At 39.0% G+C, this 12224-nt stretch overlaps 1 long non-coding RNA gene across 5 annotated transcripts in view; it reads right to left on the bottom strand.

The window, feature by feature from the left end:
* Positions 1-12224, bottom strand: part of LOC309859438 — a 208947-nt gene that overhangs the window by 110786 nt on the left and 85937 nt on the right. For 4 of the 5 annotated variants that reach the window (XR_014308688.1, XR_014308690.1, XR_014308691.1 and 1 more), the window contains exon 3: positions 7051-7110. The exons of the other annotated variant lie outside the window; for it this stretch is intronic. This is a non-coding gene — a long non-coding RNA (uncharacterized lncRNA). The remainder of the gene's footprint in view (positions 1-7050; positions 7111-12224) is intronic. 5 annotated transcript variants of the gene reach the window in all.

Genomic DNA, 12224 nt, shown 5'->3' on the forward strand with positions numbered 1-12224 from the left:
ATCATTTTGGTTTAGATTTACATTTTCTAACATGTGGTCTATCCAGATTTTTTATTTCCACACTAATATTTACAATATAAAATAAATGCTAATAAATCAGTAAAAAAAAAAAAAAAAAAAGAAAAAGAAAGAAAGAAATCTACCCTTCCTCAAAGTCTAAAGGACACAGGTGACTTCCGAGGAAAAGAATGATCATGGTACTTCTTCCGTTTCCTTCAGTTGTGCTTTCTAAGCCTCCTGCTCGGAAGACTTTGCACAGTGCACAGCCACCCGGCAAGGGAGCGCGGGGGCATCGAGGTCCTCGACAGCCTCCAGCCTCGTGGGGAAGAGCAGTCACAGGGCTGCCCTGGCTGGTCTATGCCAGATGCAGCAGGATCTGGAAAAGCGCGGGATTTCTGGACCTTTTTACAGCTGCATTCTTTTGTGAACTACAATCATTGCAAGCTAGTGAAGACGAAACTTACAGCTGAGGTGAAAGCAGAGGTTCTAGTTAAAAATGAAACGCAATCTGTGATCTGGAAAATGATGGTTCAGACTTGCAAGAAAAACTGTCTCGGAGGGACATCAGCTTCGTGGCCACGTGAGTCCTTCTTTTTGTGCCTCCCCTTCCATTGCCAACTAGCCCGACATCCACCCGGACACCCGGGAGATCCATCTGTGCAGGTGGGCGGATTGGACCTCGTGGAGGCTACAGAGACAGAGGAATCTGGATGGCAACGGTGGGGGGGCGGGGGGGGGGCGGAGGAGGCGGGCGCGGTGGTGGCAGCAGCGGTGACCATGGCGGTAGCACCAGAGGTGGCAGAGGCAGCAGCAGCAATGGTAAACCCCCGCAAAGAAGGTGGAGGGTAAAGATGGTGAGTGGACGTTGGTAGTGGACACCTGCAGCCTGTGGCTCAGGCTGCAGCTGGAGGGTCTGGCTGCTCATCGACAGTGCCCAGATTTCTGAGGGGAGGTCTCCATGGCAGGAGAAAGGAGGGGAAAGAGGAAGGCCCACCAAGCGCTCTGCAGGAACACATTGCCTGCTGCTGCCAGCCCTGGGGATCAGCAAGAGGCCCTTCCAGGACCCCTGGGACTCCCCTGCTTGAGGGTTCCCCCACTAGGTGGTGGGCACACCCAAAGCCCCAAGGGCTAAGCACATGCCTCCCCCAACTCTTCAAACAGCCTTTATTTTTTGTTGTTGTTCAAATATTCTTTTTTAAAAACAATTTTATCAGTTTTTCTTTTCCTTATGCCAGCTCGGAAATTCAGAGGCCACGCAGCTCAAATAAGAGAAACTAAAAACTGGTGCTAAAGCGCCACCTACTGGAAAACAAAAGAAAGGCTTCTAATTGTCAACCTGTTGAACAGTCAGAATTCGAGCGAAGAAAACCTTACCTAAATAAGAAAAGTGTTCACTATTTCAAGCTCAGCGGCAGAGACCCTTCCCATCAAACGCCAGGAAAAATCAAAGTAATACAGTATCACAAAAACAAAACGAAGAAAAATTTTCAGCAACCAAACAGAGACATGGAATATTCTGAACTCATATTCAACAGCTGTTATGAAAAAATTCAAAACACTAAAATAAAACTCAGGCAATTCACTGAACTCAGGAAAAAAAAAATTAGTGAACAGGATAACTTTACCAAGGAGACTAAAATGCTAAAAGAGAACCAAACAAATCCTGGAGCTAACGAACTCAATAAACAAGATGAAGAATGCATTAGAAAGCATTGGAAACAGAGCTGATCAGATGGAAGAGAGAATTAGTAATCTGGAACGTAGGAATCTAGAAATGATTCAGGTGCAAGAGACAGAAGAAAAATTTTTAAGAAGTGAATAAATCCCCTGAGAACTATCAGACTCATTAGGAGAGTCAACAAAAGACTAATGGGTATACCAGAAGGAGAAGAAGAAGAGAAGGATCAGAGAGGTTATTTAAAGAAATAATGGCTGATAATTTCCCCAACCTAAGGGAGAGACTGGGTATCTATGTCCATAAAGCTAATAGAATGCCTTATTACCTCAATGCAAAAATACCTTCTCCTAGACATGTTACAATGAAGCAGTGAAAAGTCAATAATAAAGAATTTTAATGGCAGTCAAGGAAAGAAAGAAAGTGACAAAAAAGCTCTCATCAGGCCATCAGCAGGTATTCATCAGAAACTCTACAGGCCAGGAGAGAGTAAAATGATGTATTTAAACTATTGAAAGATAAAAACTATTCATCAAAAATATTCTAATTTTAAAAATTTCTTTTAAGAATGATTCAACCAGTTAAGTTATCCTTCAGATATGATGGAGAAGTAAAGGCTTTCTGAGGCAATTGAAAGTTAAGGGGGTTCGCCACCACTGGGTCTGCCGTACAAGAAATGTTGGAAGGAGCTGTTCAAACTTACATGAAAAAACATAAGTGCACAAACTTTAATTAAGGTGATAAATAGGCAGTCAAACTTTTAAAACTGTAACCGTATTTTAGAATAGTTTGTTAATCATAGCATAAAGGTTGAAGGAAAAGGACATTAAAAATAACTATAGCTACTACAATTTGGTAACAAAATCACAGCATAAAAAGATAATTTATGACATTAAAATATAAAAAGAGATGAAAAGGATGTCTGTCAGCAGAAAAAGGACTATTTTATTTGTGAGATCTTTTATACAAACCTTATGGCAACCACAAGACAAAAATCTAGACCAGAGACATGAAACATGAAACAGTGGGAGACTGAGAAAATCACCATGGAAAACCACCAACTCACAAAGGCAGAAGCAGAAGAAAAAAGAAACAATGGAGCTATTAATAATCACCCTAAATGTAAAGGGATCGAACGCCACTAATAAAAAAGGCACAGAGAAACTGGATGGGTTACAAAGCAAGATTCAACTTCCTGCTGCCTTCAGGAGACTCGTTTCAGCGCTAAGGACACACATAGGCCCAAAGTGAAGGGATGGAAGACAATATTCCATGCAAGCAGAAAACAAAAGAAGACAGGTAAAGCCATGCTTTTATCAGACAAAATAGGCTTCAACCCAAAAAATGTAACAAGAGACAAAGAAAGTCATCATATAATGATAAAAGGATCAATATGTCAAAAAGATATAACAATTGTAAATACATACATTCCCAGCATCTGAGCACTGAAATATATTACGCAAATGGTAGCAGAACTTAAGGGAGAAGTAAGACAACAAGACAATAATAGCAGAAGACTTCAATAGCCCACTATTAGCAGGGATAGATGATCCAGATAGGAAGTCCACAAGGAAATATTGGACTTGAACCATGCCTTAAAACAAATGGACTTAACAGGCACATCCAACAGCAGAACATCCATCCAACAGCAGCAGAACACACATTCTTACATGCACACAGAACATTCTCCAGAATAGATCATATGATAGGACACAAAAAAAAGTTTTAGCCAATTTAAGAAGATTGAAATCCAATATGTAACTGTATCAAAGTAAAACACTGTTTTAAATGTATCTGTTATTTAAATTTTTATTGTTATTTTAAATTTACCTGTTTATTTAAAATGAAAAAAAAACTGTCTTACCTTGCTTTGAACCTAATATACAGTAACATTTTTTTATTAGTTTAAGTACCATAAATTATGCTAAAGTTGTAGCAAGTGAACTGAGTCAATGAAATGATATGAATTGGTATAAATATAGTATGTATTACTATACATTATTGCATAATACTTTATTACAAACAGAAAAAGACTATATCTTAGATTTGTATCCTGGCTCTACTACTTACAAATTGCATGTTTTGAGGCAATTTATTTAATCTTTCTGGAATCCTATATCCATAAAGTATTTTAGATTATGCTCAGCTACATACATATAAAGGAAATCCAAAATGACTAGCTTAAACAAGATGGACATATATTTCTATCACACATAAACTCCCACAGTCATTTGGGATTCCTGAAACTTTCTCTTTCTGCTCTTTCATTCTCAAGTTCGGAGTCCGTGGCTTCTTTCTAAGATCACCTCATAATCCAATACAGTGGCCAGAGCCCCAGCCATCACTTTGGTAGTCCAGGAGGAAGCAGAATGAAAAGGAGAGGGTCAGAAGCCCAACCAAGTTAGGTTCCTTTAATGTACTTCCCAGAATTCCCACACAACACTTCCAATTACATCTCAGGAAATAGAATGTAGTCTCATGGTTTCACCTATTATTAAGAAAGTATAGAAATTTAAGCCTTTAAGTAGGTACACTGATAGTCGCAAATGTAGTAAGAATTACATTTCTTAGAAAGAAGATGAGATGGATATTGGAAGACAATTACCTCTAACACTGTATTGATATATAAAATGGGGTAAATAATGCCTTAACCAAATGGTGGGAATCCATTTCATGTGTGAAGCCCTGAGAATCAGCACCAAGGGCAGGAGAAGATTGAAGTTAGGGCTCCGGAAGACAGGCAGAGTTCGTTCAACCTTTCTCTGCCTTTTTGATCTATCTAGGTCCTCAGTGGGTTGAACAATGCCCACCCACATGGGGGAAGACAATCTGCTTTACTGACTTCACTGATTCGAATGCTAATCTCTTTCATAAACACCCTCACAGAAACACCCCAAAATAATGTTGGAACAGATATCTGGGCATCCTGTGGCCCAGCTGAATTGATGCATAAAATTAAGCATCATTCTGGCCGAAACTGCTTGCCCTCCAGAATATGAATCAAGTAAAGCCTTCCTTTATTAAAGATGCATAAGCTCATCTAGGATAGTTTCCACATGAGGGAGGCCTATTTTCCTTAAGATTCAACTCAGCTATCTATTGTTGCCACAAGATCCAAAGCTGATGTCATATATCAGCATCTCCAGGGGGAGAAAAACAAAATCTGACTGGAGGAAATAGTTCATGCACCAAACTAATTGCAAGATTTTGGTAATTTTTGTCATCAGAAAGCTGAGGAATCTGTATGAGAATGGAGTCTCTTGGTCTTATATCAAGGAAAATATATTAAAATACCATACAGAGCCAGAATTATTAAAACAGTGCACCTGCCAGAGATTTGGGATTTAATGTGCTAGCTGATGCTGTTGTAGATAGCTCTGACAGTTTATTGGGTTTGTTGTTGTTGTTGTTGTTGTATTTGAACATAGTTGACACATGATATTATATTAGTTTCAGGCAAACAACATAGTGGTTCAACAACTGTGTGTGTTGTGCTATATGCTCACCATCAGTTATTTGGTTGAACCCTGGACGTAACGGTAGCTTAGAGAAACAAATATATTAGTGTGAATTTATCACTTCATGACCTGGATACCCATCTATCCACTACATTCCCTGAGAGGAACCAGAGGACCTTCCCAATATTAAGACATTGAGAAATGTATTAAGGAGGAGGGCACCAGCATCTTTGCAAAGCTCTGTGGTGACTGCCCTCTGTACACCAGGTATCAAGGAAGAAAATGCCACCATTGAGGTGGACTCCCCAATTTCAAAGGGTGTAAGTGACAGAGTCCTAGAATTGCAGAGTTCAACTGACAGTACCTAACTTCCAAAGACAAAGAAGGTACATTAATCATAATGGGAAAGGGATGAGGTAGTCATGAACATGTTTTGGCCCACTGGAATCTTTGTCAGTGGCTAATTGACCATGGTGTCCCTACGATGAAAGAGGGTGACTACCTACTAAAATATTACTTGATCTCTATATTTTCAGGCTTGTGGCCAGGGATCTGAATTTAAGACACCACAATGGAGGTTCACCAACTTTTATCTCGGTTCCATATGTAAGCCATTCACAAACCCAGAGTTCCTTGACTAAAGTGTAGGTAGATCCCCTCAAAGAAGAGACCCTGCAGCACAAATACAAGTGTATAAATAAGTCCTTTTTTATACTCCCCCAAAGGTATCTGTGGCCATTTAATGAAGTTACTATATCCTGGAGAAAAGGGAAATACCCATATCTTTGGGGGATTGCTAGGCATTGGTTCTGAAGTACCACTATTTAGTGCACCCCCCCATAGAAAAACCATTATGGAATTCCAGTGAAAGTAGGGGCCATAGTGGTGAGATGATAAATGAAGTTTAAGCTAAAGTCTGAATCATAGTGTACCAATGGATTCATGAACCAAACTTATGGGTATTTGCCTGTTTTGCAGAATGTATGATTAGAATAGACATTCTGACTTTTGAAACAAGGTCCATTATGATAAGAAAGACAAAGGGGAAGCCCCAAAGACTTCCTCGATCAGTGTACAAACCAATGACAATACACTTGCAGGGGATTTGCTGAGATTTGTGCCATCATCAAAGACTTAAAAAATGTAGGGTACATGCCTACATCTAATTTGCCTCTTTTTTTCTATGCAAAAGATGAAAAAAAATGTTCAAGAATGACTTAGGTTGTCATAAACATAATTAGATGAGGGCTGTAACTATAGCATCCCCTCCTCACTGCTATCTCTACTAAAGCAAATAACACAGCCCTGGATATGTAAGTATTGATTTGTCAAATGTTCTTTTATCTACACTAGTTAATAAGGACCACCAGAAGAGGTTTGCTTTTTCCAGGTAGGACCAAGAAAACAACTTCTCAGTCATATTTCTGGGCCTTATCAACTTTCTTGCTTTCTCCCCTAACACATCTCATTGAGAGATTGATCATCTTGATATTCTACAAAGTATCACACTGGGCCACTGCATTGATGATTTTGTGATAATTTACTGAAAGAACAGACATAAGAGGTATTTTGTATACCTTAGCAAGATAACTTGTGAACCAGAATATAAGAGATATACTCCATGAAAATTTCGGATCCTAACATTTCAGTGATGTTCTGGCACCTGGTGACCTAAAGAATGTCAATTTCATAAAAGAAAATGACATGTTATTACGTCTTGCAATGGTTACCACTGAAATAGAAGCATAAGGCCTGGTAGGCCTTTTGGATTTTGGTGGGTTGTTTGTAGTAACATTTGAATATGCTACTCTGACCCATTTATCAAGTGAATTAGATGCCTGTCATTTTTAAGGCAGGAATCAGAGCAAGAGGAGGTTGTGCAGCAAGTTTAGGCTATAGTGCAAGATGCTCTCCTACCTGCGCCTTTGACCAAGGAGATAGAATTATACTTGCAGCATCTGTAGATGTACAAAGCCTCTGGAAAATACAAATAGGGAAGGCATTGCTCAGATCTCCGATATTTCATAGTAAATTAAAGTCTTCTGCAAGTAGTGATTTTCTTTTGAAGAAATAGCTTCTGGTTTACTCCTAAACCCTAATTGAAAGCTGAATATCTAATGATGCTTCATCAAGTGACCGTAAGAACTAAGGCACCTGTCATGAATCAGCACTATCTAACCCAACAAACCATGAGATTGGATATGGATAATCACAATTTATTATCAGGTTGAAAATGACTTAATATGTTGCTTGATCTTTAAGTCATAAAGATACAAGCTAGAGGGCTGCTTGATCTTTAAGTCATAAAGATACAAGCTATAGGGCCAGATAGATAAGATAACTTTCATCAACTCCTGTATTACCTCCTTCCCTTCAAACCATACCTGGAGCCTCAGCCCCCCCCCCGGGGGGGGCATTCCTTATGACCTACTGAATGAGAAGGGGGAAACTTGGGCCTGGTTTCCCAATACTTTTACTGAATATTCTGGCTCCAGCTGAAAGTGAATGTTTACATAATTACAGGCCCACTCAAGAGTTGTCCTGCAGAAGAGTAGTAAAAAGAAATCTTTGCAATGGAAAATGAGCTTAAGTCCATGGAATTAACTAATATCATAGATACCATCACTTAAATCAGTTAGACTAATATAACAAGAAAAGAGCCTACTGATAATACTGTTTTAGTGCCAACTGGGAGAAAACAACCCTGAAAGCATGGGCTCGTAGCTCACAGAATACAGTAAATCCTTTGAATCTATGACCAATAAATGATACAGTTTCTCCCATAAAATATATACTGGTTCAGGAACCAAGGGGAGATGAAGATGGCAATGCCCTTCTCCCTTTTATACTTAGTAACTCACTCATAAAATTTTCACTTCCCATTCCTGAAACTTTGAGCTTTGCTAGTTTGAAGGTCTTGCTTCACAGAACTCTTTTGCCAGACCATGATAATAATTCCATTGAAGTGAAAGTTGTGACAACCATTTGGCCTTTAGGAATCCTCATGCCACTGAACCTAACAGGCAAAGAAAGGAATTACTCTCCTAGTGATTTGTTCCTAAGATTCTGGGGAAATTGTATTCTTCATGGGGCAAGCAAAGTGCATTGTGTCCGGGAAATGGGATTCACTCAGGGCCTCTTTGTACTTCCCTATCCTGTGAGAAAAAAATACAGGAAAACTCAAGCAACAACAGTGCAGAACCACTGATAATTCAGAGTGTTTAGCAATGAAGGTCTGGGTCATCCCACAATGTATGTAATCCCAACCTGCTCAGGTCCTGTAAAGGAAACATAGACTGAGCAAAAGAAGAGGAAAGTCGTAAGACTGTGGCAGCTATTGCCTTTTTTACATTTATGTATATACTAAGTAATTCCTCTTTTTTCTTTTTTTTTTTTTTTTAGATTTTTGTTTATTTATTTACATATTGATAGAGAGAGAGAGTGGGAAAGAGAATCTGAAGCAGACTCCATGCTAAGTGCAGAGCCCAATGTGGGGCTTGATCCCACAACTGCAAGATCATGACCTGAGCCAAAAGCAAGAGTCATATGCTTAAGCAAATACCACCCAGGTCTCCCATATTAACTAATTTCTTACTTCTTCTCCTTTCCCTTAATTTGATACTAGATCTGTTGGTGATGGTTAGCATTCCAATTTGGTGTATAGATAACAGAGTATTCAGATAGATCTCCAATTTGGTGTATAGATAACAGAGTATTCAGATAGATCTGTGACAGAATTTAAAGAATGATTAATAGTACCTGGAAATATATAACATCACTGTTGGCACCTTGTGTGTCCCTGTTCTGGGGAAAGAGTGAAAAATTCTTTGTACAAAAGTTAACTGCAGTTCATTAGGAAGATGTATGGAGTTGTTTTGGATGGAGTATGGAAGCTCAAAAATGTATAGAAAGGGAATTATAAATTGACTGTATCAGTGATTAAATATACTTTTTCAACTTTGAACCCATCCTTCTAAACTCTGTTGGAACTCTGCAGACCACATATAGTTTGCCCACTGGCTCCATGTTAGGCTCCACCAATCAGAACACAAGAGGATGGCCAGAGGTTGAAGAAAGAGGAAGGGACACACTACTTCCTATTTCCTATTTGTTTCAGCCTTTGCTTCGTGTCATGGTCACCAAGACAATGTTCCCTGACTCTGGTTGTACAAGTTTGTTCCAACAGCAGCAGCTGATTGACAGATCCAAACTCATCATGTCTCTTCAGAGATACTAGCCCCAGTTGCTGCCTCCTCTTTAGAGCTCTGGGTCCAGCCGCCTGGAGCCTTCTATGAGCTCAGAGACACCAGCATGGTCAGGCAGCCTCCCTTTCTTAAGGCCTCCTCTGTTCTTTAGGGTCCCTTTCCCAAGTGTGTAAGCTCTTACACTTCCCTTTGTTCCCACAGCCCAAGAAGTGGTAACTGCTTCCTGAAAAACCAAGTGTCCACCTTTCTGAATTTTTATTTCATGGATACTAGTTAACAGTTGGTATGTAAATTCTCTGTTAAAATAACTGGTATGGTTTCTGTTTCCTGACTGTCCCTTGACCTAGTGGACAAAATAACTTTGAACTTGGGGGATTTGAGCACAAAACTGGGCACACAACCCATGAGCTATATAAGTCAGTAAAATCATCAGTCCAAGTGCTAGTTCCCATATCTATAAAAATGAGATAGTAGTATTGCTAAAGCTGTGAGGATTAAGTGATAAAATTCAAGTAGAACAGGTTTATTCATGAAAATCACAGTACAGATGTACAGGAAAAAAACTTTTCTATTATAGAAGTGAGCTTAGTTCTGAAACACCCATTTTCATTGGTGGTGGAAATAACTTAATCTTGCCAGCAAATATAGTTACTCCTGAGCTAACCCCATCACTTTCAGGTTTACTCCAGTTATCTTCCCTTTTCAAAGATTCTTTCTTCCTGTCATCTTTTTCATGGTCTGACTGGTTGGCTCCTGGACTCTCAAGAAACTTAGGTAAAACATGGCACCAGGCCAGCATATCACATCCTGTCCTCATAGGCTCCTCAGAGGCTTTCCATCTGCCTTGTCTTCAGTGTATGATTCTGCCCTCAGTCCCCGCTGTGGAGTTCTAAATAGTTCACCCCATCTGGTTGACTCTCAGCCAATTGGGCCACCTGGTCCCCCAACCCCTGAACACATGTGCCACCCAATACCCCAGTTCCTACCCTCCAGTTTTGGTTCTGCTTCCTGGGGTCTCCCATGTTTGCTAGGCTCTCTGCAACCTGGCCTAGGGCTCTGGATAGTCAGAGAGCATGAGACAAATCCTCTGTTTCTTCATTCCCCATCATCCCAGGGATGTCTGTCCCTCCCTCCCCAGCTCCTCCTCCTGGAAGGACCTCAAAGACACTGTGGCTTTGTAGAAAGAGAATGAAGCAGAAACTAATAGAAAGGATTTATCTTCACTGTAAAACACATCGCACTATTGAACTTTCTACCATAAGTAGGTTGTCTCTATTTTGTTTTTAATCTGGTACAGAGATTACCTACCTGGGCAGTGGGTTATGAATTATTTTTGCTTTCTTATAATATTTTCTTCTAAAAATGAATAAATGCTTGATTAATTGGGGAGAGGAGGGCATTTTAAAAACTTTCCACAGCATTTGCAGATCTAAAGGGTCTGGTGACATGTCCTGTGTCCCATTCTATAGTGACTCATTTCAGCCACTGGCCCACATGAAGCCAGGCAGCCTCAGCACCAGGATAGACAGACACCCATTTTGGGAAGAGCAGGGCCAATTCTCTGCTTCAGTAATTGTGGCTTTTTGTCACACAAGGAATATTGCAGGTTTATGCTAGATGAGGCTTGCTTCCAATTTATTATACATTATTCTGTGAAGCATTACTCATTATTCCACATTTGTGTGAAAGATAATGTCGTTAGTAGGCAAGAAGCAGAATGTGGCTAGGGAGTTTACCAAAAAGAATTGATTCAAAACCATGCTTACTGATTATGATCCTTATTGGAGCAGGGACAGAAAAAGAACTGGTTATGTATTAGCAAAAATCAAATTGTGATTTAAAGGCAGTAATTTAGTTAACCGAATGTATGCAAGTGATTAAAATGCAATATTGCTGTGATTATAATGCAATCAGCAAATTATTAAACTGCAATCAAAATGTAAACAAGTCCTATGTGTCTGCCAGAAGTCTCCTCATCTCATTATTTTAACTCAATCTGTAAACTAGTTTTTAGTAAATAGACTCTTTCATATTTCTCAGCTGTCACATTTCATTTTTTTTCTTTTAATTTGTTAACTGAAAGAAAATATCAGAGGGACATTTTTGAAGAATGTAGTGTATCTTTACAAACATAATTTTTAAAAGTATAAAAATCAGGGTTTATCAGTATTATTGTGCAGAATTCGATTTGCTAAAAGAAAAAAATTAAACATCTTGTTTGCTTGTTTATAACACAAAAATTAAGCAACATGTTAATGAATGATGAGCATAACACTACTTTTATGATTGATAGTTTCGTTTACAAATTCAGTTTTAAAAGGTCACACTACATATATAATTGTACTCAACACTAGCAGTGGATATAGTTACACTTTTAAAAAGTTTTAATGATTATTCAATGTTAAAATTATACCATTTTCAAAATATAACTATCAAAACAATGCATTTTATTTAAATTACACATGTTGACTACATCCCTAGCTTTCTTTGCTCTGCTTACATTCTTTAAAATATCTTACTGATTTTCTGACCATAAATCATATAAGAAAGAAAGAATCTCTCAAATATTTCACCCATCTTATCCCAGTACATGCCTCTAGAAGAAAACCTAAAATATTTTTCGTGAACAATATCCTAATTTTTTTAAATTAACATTGTAATACCCATTTTTAAAGTATTTTATTTATTTATTTGACAGAGAGGGCGAGAGAGAGCAGCATAGGGAGAAGGAGAAGTAGACTCCCTGCTGAGCAGGAAGCACAATGTGGGATTTGATCTCAGGACCCCAGGATCATGTCCTGAGCTAAAGACAGATGCTGAACCGAATGAGCCACCCAGGCACCCAGTACCTATTGTTTAATATGAACCATCATTTCCAGACTCCTT

The sequence above is a fragment of the Mustela nivalis genome (assembly GCF_964662115.1).
Source record: "Mustela nivalis genome assembly, chromosome: 2".
Lineage (NCBI taxonomy): Eukaryota > Metazoa > Chordata > Mammalia > Carnivora > Mustelidae > Mustela > Mustela nivalis.